The sequence below is a fragment of the Glycine max genome, chromosome 6 (assembly GCF_000004515.6).
Source record: "Glycine max cultivar Williams 82 chromosome 6, Glycine_max_v4.0, whole genome shotgun sequence".
NCBI classification, from domain to species: Eukaryota; Viridiplantae; Streptophyta; class Magnoliopsida; order Fabales; family Fabaceae; genus Glycine; species Glycine max.
Genome location: NC_038242.2, coordinates 35372790 through 35387177, shown reverse-complemented (window position 1 = coordinate 35387177; position 14388 = coordinate 35372790). Strand labels below are relative to the sequence as shown.

The following is a 14388-nucleotide window of genomic DNA, read 5'->3' as shown; positions in this document are numbered from 1 at the left end:
AGCTTTGAGATTAACTCAAGTTAACATGTCCAAGTTTTTTTATGCAATCACCAATGATTTTTTTGATAGATAATAGACATGATACATTTTGATTTGTTAGCTCCCTCATAATTGTAAATCTTGTCAAGCAGTAGATTCCTAAAGTGGGATATGGAGATGACAGATAGTGGGATGACCGCTATTATAATCTCTTTGTTTTTTACCTATTATAAATTTATATATATATATATATATATATATATATATATATATATATATATATATATATATATATATATAGAGAGAGAGAGAGAGAGAGAGAGAGAGAGAGAGAGAGAGAGAGAGAGAGAGAGAGAGAGAGAGAGAGAGAGAGAGAGAGAGAGTTTTGTTCTCTTCTATCTCGTATCTATTTTATATTTTCTTCAATTTAATCTATTTTCTTTAGTTACTCACTAGAACAATTATGATATTTTATGATTTATATTTTTTTATTATTTAACTTCTCATATTATATATTATGTTTAATTTGGTTTTTATTACTATTATTAGTTTGTTGATTATATTTTTATATTACTATAAATTTTTAATTTTTAATACTAGTATTATAATTTTATTATTGTAATTATTTAGTTTATTATATTAAGAGATGACATATTTGTTTTACAACATAGCAATTTAGGTAACACATTAAAAAGTCACACTTACAAAAATATCTGGTGATGGTGGGTGGACTTGAGGCCCAAGGCCCAATAGGTTAGAAAAGGATAAAAAACACCCTAAAAGCTTAAAACCCTAAGACTCGATCCATCTATTCATATTTTGTTTTCTCACGCTCACTATTAAAGTGAAACTCATGACACTCAAATAGAAGTGAGGGAGGTGGCGGTGGCAGCTTAAGGCACAATGAAGGCACTAGTATTTTCAGGTTTTCATTCGAAATCCAAGTCACAGTTGCAAAACATCAAAATAGACCGTGATAGCACCATCGCGATTGTAGTCGCAACCACCTCCTTTAGACTTCTCCACAACAAGTGTACTCATTGCGGCCAAGGGCCGCTCTGCACTGGCACGATAGTGAGTGCCACAACCACTATTGATTGCATAGAGCTCATTAAGTTTAATCTTATAAAGATTTTCTTGCCTCTTTGTAATAAAAAATAAAGAGTCATCACAATTCTTGACAATACACTTACCTTTGTTAAAGGAAACACCATATTCACTGTCACATAATTGACTTATGCTCATTAGGTTGTGTTTCAATCCATCAACAATTAAAACATTATTAATGAAGGGATAAGGAGGTATACCTATCATACCTACTCCATCTATCATCCCTTTTTTATTCCCTCTTATAGTTATTGTTCCACCATGCATAGGATTTAGGGATTGCAACATAGACCTTTTTAATGTCATGTGTCATGATTGGGGTTTTCTTTTCATTGTCAAGCATATATGCAACAAGAATATTCTTATCCTTAGGTACCCAAACCTTCTTGGGTCCTTTCTTGTAAGTACTAGAGCACTAGACACTCCTCTTTATGGCAAGTCCTTGCATTTGGACCACATATATCCAACTTTTCCACAAAAATAACATATAGTTACAAACTTATCATGAACAAATTTTTTACGCTTGTACCTATGACCAAATTTGGCCATGGGAATTCTATTATACCTTAATAATTTGTTAAGGTACTCAGATCCTCCAAAAAATATGGCAAGAGTCTTCTTTAAAGTGTCAATTTTCTCAAGAAGTTTTACAACATCTTGAGGTTGACCCTTTAAAGCATCATTTTTCAAAAGTTTGTCATTTAAAACTTTCACAAACCTTTTGTAGGGCTCACATTGTACCCAAAGATTATGTTTACTATTTTCCAATTTCTCATATTTTAAGTGTAGAGATGCATTGTTTCTCCAAAGTTCATATCTATCTTCTTTGGGATTCTCATGTAACTAAATAAGTTCATTAAAATATTTTTGCAAAACTTAAATTTTCTTTTCTAAATTAGAAAAACTATGATTTATGCATCTCTTTCTTTGGATAGCTACTCATTCTCAAGGTAAATCTTAGTCTCTTCCAACTTGACAGTTTCATAAGCATTACATTTTTGAATGGTTTCTTCCAAAGAATTGTCTACTTTAGCTTCATAGACTTTTTGAAGTTCCTTATGATCTTTGGATAATTTGTTGAAATCATTTCGGAGAGACTTATAAGCTTTTGAAATAATAAGGGAGTTTGTAAGCAAATCATGATAATCTTGTCTTAACAATTCAGGGTTTTCAAAATCTACCTCCTCATCTTGTTATGATTTTGACCCTTTTGTTGCAATATCAACCATCAGGCACAAGTTGACTTCCTTTTCATCTTCTTCTTCTGAAGATGTATCGTCCAGGTCTTCCCAAGTTGGCATCAAGCTCTTCTTGCTTTTATACTTTTTGAGAACTTTTGCTTCTTGTCTTTATTCTTCATTAAACTGGGACATTCAGACTTGAAGTGTCCAGACTTCTTGCATTTGTAGAAAATGACTGGACCTTCTCCTTCTTGTCGTTATTAGACTTCTTTCATCTGGGTCCACTGTTCGACGGCCGGCAAGTGCACCGGATCGCACAAGTAGTATAAAACGGTAAGAACTGAATATCGAACTGTCGGGGAACTTATTTTACTTGGTAAAGCTGTGGTTCAGTAAATAAGTGCCTTTGGATGAAAGTTTGATGCATGGTATGGACAGGTATGTAAACTAAACTATTCAACAGAAAATCACGTGAGTAGTGGTGTGTGAAGATAGATAAAGAACGTGCTGGTCTTCCTACTGGATGACTGATGTTATTAAAGATGTTCTATACCTAACAATGTTTCCGTGTTCTATGATGTCTCCTGGTCTGCTAAACCCCGATGTCTTGTGCATGTTTAGCCTAATCCTAGCCAAGCGTCATCCTCAAATCCCTCTTGTTGAACTAAACTTGACCAAAACTGCATTAAGACACATACCAACAACTAGGTTACCGTACCTCGATCCTTCGTGAAAATACGATAAACTAGCCCTGTCCTATCAAGTTCTAAGGATCAAACCATTTCCCAATGTTGAATGACCCTAACTGAGCATGCCTCTATGTGATCAAGGCAAAAATATACTAAAATGAAGTATTGATAGCACAGTGAACACATAAAACATCATTAGATAGATATAAGAGTATTTACATCAAGTACCCCATAGGAAGAACCAACTGAGGATTTAGCTCTCCATAGCAAGGAGGCTTCTTTTACAACAAAGAGAAGAGAAAGTGAAAGATTGAAGAATTACAGGTAGTGGGGATGTCTCCTCTACCTCTAGAAATCTCACAATCACTCAAAATCTTGTCCAATGCTCTGCAAGATAGCTTCCTCTTCAAGCTCGGTTCTCTCCAATCTCTCCACAGCCAAAACTCTCTAAAAAGCTCAACAACCGCCCCCCCCCCCCATTTTGAGATTCAGCTTTAAATAGGCAATTCTGTTGAGAGACGTGCGCTTAGTGGAAGATAGGCTCGCTTAGCGCATGTAAGTGACTTCTGGCTTAGCGCCAGTCATGCTTGCTCAGCCTGGAGGTTCAAGCGGTGCACTTAGCTAATTGATTCTCACTGAGCGCATCATGACAAATCATCTGCTTCCAGGATCTTCTACACGCTTAGCCATGAACTATTGCGCTTAGCGGATGGCTCGCTAAGCCAGAGAATTGGCTTAGCAAGCGGCTCAAAATCAGCCCTTCCACAAACTTGCTTATTTTACCTGAAATTGAAATGAAAATGTTATTAAATACACAAAAGTGGGATACTAAGTACTTATTACCTAAAATTACAAAAAGTACTTACAATACTACAAAAAGAACTGTAAATGGAAGGAGTGGAATACAATTTACACAAGTTTCTTACACAAAAGTTAATCGTATTATTCGACTAACAACCACCTTTCTTCATCCACATAGCATGAATTTGCTTTGAAATGAAGGATGGCTCATTGTCATCTTCTAAGTCTTTTTTTTTTATTATTGTTCTTCAAAGGACTCATCAACTTTTAAGGCTTTGGTCTGTCTAACTTTCTTGGGTTTCTCGATGACTAGTGTCAGTGACTTCCCTTTCTTTACTTCACTGTCTTGTTGGAGCTCAAGTTCATAAACTTTGAGAATTCCCACAAGTTCCTCAAGAGATAGGTTGTCTAAATTCTTTGAGGTTCTTAGTGTAGTTGTGGCGTCCCTAAATTAATGACTGGTTTAATAATAATGATTTAAATAACAAAAACCATGGTAGATTTTTTTTTCTTCTTTTTCTTTTTCATTTCTTTCTCTTTTCACGATAATTAGGTTCAGAAGGAAAATCCTCACTATAGAGTCCTGAATGGCCAGTTCACAACTCTATTCGGAGTCATTTCTTTCTTTCCATTCGAAATCTCTAAACTATTTTGCTGTTTCAAAAGGGAGAGTATACCAGCCATTACTTTAGGTCGTCACGTGAAAATAGTAAAATAAAATACGGTCGGTAAACTCTTTTGCAAATAAAGTTTGCTACCGCTTTCTTTCCAATTAACAAGATTAAACATGAGTGCATTCATCATTTAAAAGTTGTCCAAAATATGGGAGTTTTACAAAATACAAAGTGCCATCCAGAGCAAAGGCGTCCACAGTGGTGGCTTCAGCCACATGTATACAATCATCAAATTCCTATACAATAGGTCTACCCATACAAAAACAAAAGAGTAAACCTAACAGTCAGTCCTAGATACACCCACCCTCAAAAGTAGATAAAACTAGTCCAAAGAGCTATCCACTATGATGAAGAGCCTCCACTGATCGCCATCTCTCCCGGGCCACTATCCTCCGTAGAGTCTGCCTCAGATGCCGACGTGACTTCCTGGGAGAATCCACCTCAGGAAGAGGATCCTCATCACCCTCTAGAAAGTCAAGAGCATCCACAGCAGGCTCAGGAGGTAGCTCCTCAAGATCCTCCTCAGGGTCTTCCTCGGACGACGTTACCTCGATCACTTGGACTGGCTCCACTAGACGGTATGGTGTAGGCGTGGGTAGTATCTACTCCACCGTGCGCTGAAGCATCCGTGCGGGTTCATCTGGATGCACCAAAGAAGTAGCCGTAAATCGAATCGTGCCCCGAAATCGGCACCTCGTGTTGCCTTCGAGGGTCTCCCAAGCTCTCTCTAGGCACTTCAACTCCACTCGATCATGGATTAGTTGCGCCGCCATCACGATCTACAAGAAAGAAAAGAAAGGGGTAGATTCTTTCACGCGATATCTAACTACGCCGCAACACAATTCGTTTCATAACCACTACATGCAAGTAAAAGGGGTATCTTAAGCCTTTTCATCTCTGGTAATCGATTACACAGCCTTGGTAATCGATTACCAGAGGCCAGATTCGAATTACACAGTTTCAGGACATGAAAACCTGAAAAAGGCACTGTGTAATCGATTACACATACCTGGTAATCGATTACCAGTGACCCATCCCTCTGTGTAATCGATTACACAGACTGGTAATCAATTACCAGAGGTCTCCACAGTCTTCCAGTTCTCTTTTGAAGCCTGGTAATCGATTACATCCCCTGGTAATCGATTACCAGAAGCTCCCCTAGCTTCCTGACCTCGTTTTCAATGTAATCGATTACCAGAGACTATCTTAGCCTCCTGTCTTCATTTTTAAGCCTTGTAATCGATTACCCACCCTTGGTAATCGATTACCAGAGCCCATATCCCATATATCAATCCAAGTTCACCGCTGGCCAGCCACCACACAAGCCTCCTTGCTTTGTGGTCTTTGTTCCTTTTATCTGTTGACTGCCAGGAGCTCGCCTGTTTAGGTACATCACAGGTTCTCACTGACTGACTATGCCCGGGTTGGGTCGGGATTGGTCAAGCTTGGTTTTGGGCAATAGCACCCCACCTGACGTCCCTAAGGTCTCCTGACCCCCGCGACATATCTCCAGGTACCACTCTGTGGTCAACGAATAAAAGCAGGAAATTTCACCCTTCTACACTTCCTCATCTTAAGCTTGTAGGATTATAGGGTACCCATCACATGTGGTACTAGGTGGCGGTTGGGCGATGGTGCACAACAAGTTTTTCCACATCCACAAATCGTGCATAAACCCACCATCCCCTGTTGCCCACCTCCAACTGAGCTCACGTACTCCCACGTAGCCCATATCCTCGTTTCTCTCAACATCGGGTCCCCATCAATCCTCCCAAGCTTCCCCAACATCCAAGTAATTCAACATCCAAATCATCACAAACTAACAAACCAAGCAAAACAGGGAAAAGGCAGAAAACTCTGCCCAAAACTCAAACCAAAATCACAGCTTTTTCTCACTTAAAGACTCTAGTAACATTTCCTTCGTTCCAATTCGTTAACCGTTGGATCGACTCGAAAATTTTACTGGAAGTCTCTAGTACATAAGTCTACATTTTGACCGTTGGGATCTACTAACAAACATCCAGAACTCATTCTGTACTACTCTTTCCACAGCCAACCACACACAAGCATTTTTCTGCACAAAGCCAAAATTCTACTGCCCCTATTTGACAGCAAAATTCTGCATAAGTGCAGATTTTCGAAAACCACTCTTGCCTTCATCCAATTTTGCCCAAATTGAATCCTACAAGCCCTAAATCATGTACCAATCATATCTAAGCCAAGGACAAGCTTCAAACCACAGCAACACAAAATCTAGGTATCCAAAACCCCTCAATTTAATGGATTTTCAAGGTTTGAGAAGTGAAATTGAGAATGAGGTAAATTTGAAGCAAACTCTCACCTCACACAAGTCCATAACATCAATTTAAACTTGTTCAAACTGGATTTACACCTAAAATTTCATCGAATCAAAATTTGACTCCTCAACACCCAAATTTACCCTAGAAATGGCTCTTTGTTCACTTTGGTCATTTGTTTTTCTCTCTAGCACAGCCCAAACTTTCTCATAAGTCCTAAAAGACATTTCAAGCTAGGATTAACTCACTCTAACCTCTAAATACTACCAATTCCAGATTTGGCCTTCCAGCCCTCAAAAATTCACTCTTTTTCCACTCATAACACCATATTCTCACCTTCTAACCCTAGGTTAATTCTACCCTTCATCTCTAACAGTTTTCCATAAGCAATTTCAGCACATAAACATCACAAGCATCATCATAAAAACCCTAAAACAGAATGGGTATGTTTAACTCATCCAAACATGGCAAGTTCAACATGCTTTCAACAAATTTCTTCCCAAATAACCATCATGAAGCAGAAACTTAGCAAAACTACCCATCATATCTCCCAAAACCCCATACCCACGAAAATCAAGAGAGAAAGAAGTCCACCCAAACCTGAAACTTCGAAGTCCCACACGTAGAGATGCGCTTCACGACTCCGAAAATGCCCTCCTTTCGTGATTTGGAGCAGAAATGATGGCCAAAGGTTGGAGCTTTGTTTGGAGCTTCAATGGAGAATGAAGGAGAAAGAAAAGCAACGTGAGGGAGAGGGAGAGAGAGCTGTCTGAAATTGGGCTGAGTGAGGAGAGAGAGAGTTGCTTTTTAGTTTTAAAAAAAGGCTTTTTCCTCTTTTCTTATTATTTTATTTAAGTTATGCCACATGTCTCCATTTGAGTGGAGTAAAAAGGGTCCACTTTCTCTTTTGATTGTGACCCATACACAGCCACAGAAAGTGAGAAAAATCTGACCTTTGAAACGCTAAAATCCTGCCTCGGTTTGTGGGCCGTTTCTCTGGTTCCAGTTCCTCGCGTTTCTCTGCGTCCGTCGGGGCCAGTTTTCGAAAGTAACTAATATATATATCAAAACGCTCAGAATAAAACCCCGAGCGTGGTTCAGAGGTTGGTTTTGCTAAATTTTAAGTCGCATGCAAAACGATGATTTTTAGACTAATTAATTAAGAATTTACCTATAACCTTCCAGTTATGGATTTCTCTTCCTTAATTAGCCTAACCCGCGTATCTTGCTCCCACTATCCCTACTTCTACCAAGAACATATCTGCATATACACTGAATAATACTTATATATATATATATATATATAATCATTCAAAATACATCGTTTCCAAAAATTCCGGGTAGAAATTTCCAGGATGTCACAATAGTCATCTATGGTATCCACTGCCAATGAAAACTACTTAATTTTGTCAACATAATCATAATTATCACAAGATTTACCAAGACCTCTGAGTTCATTTAATATGGTCTGAAACTGTCTAAACATACTTTGTATGTTCTCATTTTCATCCATAGTAGATATCTCATACTTACATGTAAGGAGACTAAGTTTATTTCTTTTTACCTCAGTGGAACCCTTATATGTTAAAGCAACAATGTCCCACATATCTTTGGTGCTTTTGAAACTATGGACCTTTGTGTACACTTCTTCAGATAGTGCACACATGATTACATTTCCTGCCTTAGAGTTCAATTGTGCATCCAAAACAAGATATAAACAACTTAAGATAATACAAGTTATAACAAAAAGTAGTGTAAAAACACAAGGTTTATACTGATTCACTCAAGCTCTTAAACTATATCCAGTTCTCCTTCAAATCTTTGAAGGTTTCACTAGTCACGAACTAAATACAAACAAGTTTTTACCTTGTCACTTCTAGTTACAACAAGTACTCTATAGATTAATTTTGACTCACTTTTAACCTTCCCTTGAGATTAAGGAACACCCAAGAATTCTTTGCTAGCAGTAGAGATGAGAGAAAAAAAAAAATACAATATTTTTTTATTAAATTTGATACATTGGACGATGTCATCATAAAAAATCATAGGAATTGATGACCTGACATCGCCCATTGTATAAGGTTCTAACAAGACAACTTCTAGCGTGCCACGCTTTGTCAAGTTTGGCATAGTACGAGAGTTTGTTGCACCATTGGATTTAATAATAAACTAATCAACCACTATTACTTTTTGTAAGTTGTTTTTTGTGCATTTTTACAATTGTATAACTTTTAAAAAAAAGATTGCACGTGGAAAAGTAAAATGATTTTTGTAAAATTTTATTAATTTTAAGAACAGTTGGCGTGGAAAAGATAAACAAGTGTCGATTTTCACAAGTTCCCCCTATTCCCATTTGAGACCTCCTTCCTCATCTGGTTTCGTTGGAGACGAAAGAAGACCTAGAGTTGTGTTTGCTGAAAATCATGAAACTTGACTCTTTTATTGTCCGTTTGTGGGAGTATCGTCAGGACTAAGTACTTGGATCCTTTTTCCTGACGTGGTTCATCACTTTCGGAAGAGAGGAAGGAATAATAACTGCGTTGTGGTTGCTTTGTAGTTTTTGTTGTTCATTTGCCACAAACCATGTACCTGTATTGCTTTTCGTCCCTTTCTGCGAGGTATGTTGGTCCATCTGAACTTGGTTAGTTGTTCATTTTTATGGATTCAGTCTTTTGTTTTCTTCTTGTGATGTTGGCTTATGTGTGTTAAGTTACTATGCTTTGACGATTTCTGGCTAATACACCTCCAATAACTAATGCATCATCCACTACAACTGCGAATGTTATTCTTTTCTCTCTGACCAAACCACATGCTGAATGAGACACCTCAAATGGGAAAAGGGAAAAATTGACAAAATCGTTTCCCCCTACCCTTACATTCGTCCAACATTTTGTTTTTCTTTTCCACATGTACTATAAAAAAATAATTTTACTTTTCCAAATAACATCTTTCTTTTCCAAGTGCAATATGTTTAAAGAACTGATACTTTTGTAAAAATGCACAAAAAGACCAAAGCTGAAAAAAGACAGTCATTCATTACTATATTGTTATATCCAATGTTTCAGCAAAACTCTAGCACCATGCAAGACTTAACCAAGTGTGGCAGGCTATAAGTCATCGTTCTAACAATTCTAAGTTACTTTTATTTTCAGTGTTATGAGATTAATATAATTTATATGCTAACTTAATGATGTATACTATAAATTAGTGTTATCAGATTCAGATCGATCATCAACTCGATTGAAATACGGGGTTAAAGATTGACCTAATGAGTCAATAATTGACTCGTATGACTCAGTATGATATTTATAAATTTATATATGTTATTATTATACTAAATAACCCAATAATTTTATTGGTATTCATTGATTCTTGCAACCATGAGATCTTGGGTTTGAAATCCATCTCTTACACTTTTTAGTCGTGACATATTTTAATTTTTATTTTCTAATACTTAATTAAATATATACTACAAGTATTTGACCAGCTAATACAATATCAATGTTCCAAAAACCACCAAAACCATGAGCATGCAGAAATTTTTTTGAAAATTTAATCATCCAAGAACAATTAGTATCTACTTATAACTCTACCAATTACCATTTACATAAGTTTGCAAGTTGTCGAGCTCCTTGCAGGCCCATGGACAATTCTTGCAGCATTTCTTGCTTGCGTTGTGGGTTTGAGGAAATTATATCGATGATTGGAAAAAAAATTCGATTGACATGGTTTGTAAAGCTCTTGAATTTTGTATTATATATTTTGCAAATTGTAGCTCACATTTCTTGCCTTTATAATTCAAAATAGTGCACTTTCTATGTTGTGAAGAAATGCATTCAGGAGCAAATTGTGGGCAAGTCCAAATCATGGGAGGAACACCATTTCAATCACACAAAGCCAGTTAATATTGATCCCAAAGTTGATCTCCCAATGAGTCAAATTGTGAAACATTGGAAAGCACTCTTGGTTGAACTGCAAGAGTAGTAAAGACAAAACATGAATTATTGTTAATATTTTCTAAAAGAATAATGTTAAAAATGCACTCTTTTAAGACTCATTTTCTGAAAAACTTTTTCTGTTAAGTGAAGTTCACGTAAATCTCACTAAATACATGTGTCTCATACCTTGTTTAGTGGATCGATCCAATTCCCATACTAATCAAACCCACATGAAAATAGTGTATGTCATATAAGTGTCTCATACCATATTAAGTGAATCTCATACTAAAATTAATAGGACATACATGAAATTCAACCAATGAAAAAGTATGGGAAAAAAAGAAAAAAATATTATGTAAAAGAGGAAAAATTATTGTCTAGCCTTGATCATTACGTATTTATTGTCTCAATCAATCTCCATGTAACAAGTAATTAAGTTTTATTTTTTTCTTATATAAATTCAAATATTCATTTACATATTTTGTGTAGATATTCACGAGAACAATGGTGAACCCAGACTATACAACATACAATATTTCTAAAAAGAAAAGTATTTCTTTATTTAATCAGGAAAATAGTTTAACAAACAAAGAAAATTTTTTCCTTTTGCATTCATACCTCGAGGAGGAAGAATCTCAAGTACTCCACATTAAACACCACCTTCAGAAGAATCTCGAACAAAAAATTAACATTAATGTTTGCCCTCACCAACTTGGGCATGCTTTGAAACTCTACAACATGAGTTGTAATCAAAAGACAAATAATTCACTTGCAAATCCTCCAAAATGGGACACCCATGAAGAACCTCTACAATATAACGAGTCTCTAACATATTAAAATAATCCAAAAGTAGCGTTTTGAGCGCAGGCAAGTGAACTAACTCAAGAGCCTTCACACTCAATCGACACAGCTTCAGAATGACGAGCGTTTTGCACCTCAAAACAGTGCTTTTGGCAACTCGAGTGCATGGGGAATCTCAATATGCAGGTGCTCAAGACCACGCTGAACGACAATGTTAACCCATATCGTGAAATGAGAGTAGGGGAGGTTGGTGTGAAATCCACATGCGTGAAAGTTGAGGAGGAAGCGTGCTAGTGTAATGGGTTGATGTATGTTGCGCGAGAGAATGGTGGCATAGGCAAAATTAAAGAAGGAAGAGTAGGATCTACCCTTTCGAATAAAAGTATTGTTATCAAGGTTGAGGATAGTGTAATGGGTTGATGCTTGTTGTAATGGAATCATCAGTTGATAGAAAAGATAGAATATGACACAAGATGCCATCGGGTAAGGCACTGAGCTTATTTCCATTATGCTATTATTTTTTTTTTTTTTTGGAAAAGAAGAATATATTCATTACCAAAAAAAAAACAGATCAACACAAAGCGACCCCCACGGATCCAGCAGATCAAAAACCCAAGCAGACAAAAGAACAAAAACAAACACCACCTAAGGGATCATAAGCCTACCCAAATGATTCCTAAGCTTAGGATTCAACCAACATCTGTAAACAATGGTGTCGGTGATTCTAGTGCCTACATCACTACTAGTAGTATCCAGACCAAAACACTTGTTGTTTTTGAACATCCAGGTTTCATAAACCGCTTTCGTGAACGCACATTTTATGATCTTCGCTTTGCTCCCCTTACTCTTGCACTTCTTAATAATCCAATCCAACTCCTCATTCCAACCACCCGGAGAATGTGGAACCTCTAGCCATTTAAGGGTGTGTTTCCAAAATTGACTCAACACATTACATTGGAAGAAAATATGTTGAATGGTCTCTTTTTCTTTACAGTAACAGCAAGTATCATCATTGAGCATTCCAAATCGCATTAATCTATCTTTAGTTGCCATTCTCTCATGACAAGCCATCCAAAGGATAAAGCGGGCTCTCGGACGGGCCATGTTACCTTTGAATAAGTATCTCCATTTAACCTCTTGGAATTGATGAATTAGAGACTTGTACATTCTGCCTGTTTGATATTTTTGTCCCTGCAACACACTTTGCCAAATTGGATTGATACACACTTCTTGTCTTTGAGATAAAACTGCTTTCAAAATCCAGGAAGTGTTAGTCTTCATAGGGACATTCATGATACTCCATTTCTTTAAGAAATAACAGTGAACCCATTTTATCCACAAACTATCGGTTTTACCATTTAGATTCCACAATAACTTGATGAGATTAGCTTTGTTCCATTCCTCAATAGAAATAATATTCAGACCTCCTTGCTTCGTCGGTGTACAGACTCGCTTCCAAGCTATGGGGGATTTACGCGTAAGCTTATCTCCACCCGACCACAGGAACGAGCGACAAATTGCATTAATCCTCTTGATAACTTCCTTGGGTAGCGGTATGCATTGCAGCCAGAAATTCGAAACTGCAAAAAGAACACTGTTAATCAATTGTGCCCTGCCCGCAAAACTCAGAAGCCGCGCACTCCAATGTGTGATTCTCGCCGTAATTTTATCCGCTATGAGCAGGCAATGCGCAACAGAAAGCCTTTTGTTCGATAAAGGGATGCCCAGATAACGAAATGGAATGGTGCCTTCATTGTAGTTCACATTGGCCTGAATCTCTTTCTTCACCTCATCCGCAACATTTTCAAAATAAATGTTACATTTGGATGGGTTAACCTTTAAACCAGTGGCTGCTGAGAAATCATTAAAAGCATTCATCGCCAATCTTACAGACATGGGATCTCCTCTTGTAAACATAAGCAGATCGTCGGTAAAGCTAAGGTTGATTATGGCTAACTTTTCGCACTTCGGATGAAAATTGAAGTTCGGAACCTGCTTCAACTTCTGCAGAACACGGTAGAGATATTCCATAACGATCACAAAGAGCAAGGGGGAAAGGGGGTCCCCTTGCCTGAGCCCTCTCTTAGCTTGCACAATATTAGAAAGCGCACCATTCACTTGGTATCTATACGACACAGTAGTCACCGTAATCATAATCCACTTAATGAACATGTGAGGGATGCTTAATTCATTTAAAATGGCTTCTAACGCCGACCATTCCACGGAGTCGTACGCTTTTTGTAAGTCCATTTGGAGCATGCATCTCGGAGTTCCTCCCTTGGTGTTGTAACCTTTGATCAGCTCATAAGCCAACAATATATGGTCATGAATACGCTGGCCCGGTATAAACGCTGCTTGACTCTGATGCAGAACTGAACTCAACACTTTCCCCAGCCGCGTAGACATTATCCTCGTTATGATTTTGTAAACAACAGTACAGCAAGAGATGGGGCGAAAATCTTTCACCATATTGGCATTGTCCGATTTGGAATTAGAGTGATTAAGGAACAATTAACTGCTTTGTAGATTAGACATTCCTCAAAAAATTCCTTCACCACCGAAATGACGTCAACCTTCGTTATGTTCCATGTCGCTTTGAAAAATTTCGCATTGTACCCATCTATCCCCGGTGCAGAAATATCACTTATGCCTTTGAGACTGTTAACAATTTCTTCTTCAGTTATAGGCGTTATGTTCCATTATGCTATTATTCGGGGGAAGGCACACGATGATATTAATAGGGATTAGAATTTGTTCTCAAATTTATTTGGGGGAAGGCACATGATGATATTAATAGGCATAGAATGGAATTTGTTCTCAAATTGATTTTATATATATATATATATATATAGATATGCCTTGAGGGATTCAGTCATTTCTTAATAAATAAAATAAGTTTTATATCAGTTACAATATAATGT

At 37.2% G+C, this 14388-nt stretch overlaps 1 long non-coding RNA gene across 1 annotated transcript; it reads left to right on the top strand.

Annotated features, from left to right (window-relative positions):
• Nucleotides 1-8938: 8938 nt before the first annotated feature.
• On the top strand, nucleotides 8939-10507 carry LOC121174963 (uncharacterized). The gene is made up of 2 exons (XR_005891791.1): nucleotides 8939-9346; nucleotides 10367-10507. It is a non-coding gene; the product is annotated as an uncharacterized lncRNA (long non-coding RNA).
• The last annotated feature ends 3881 nt before the right edge of the window (nucleotides 10508-14388 follow it).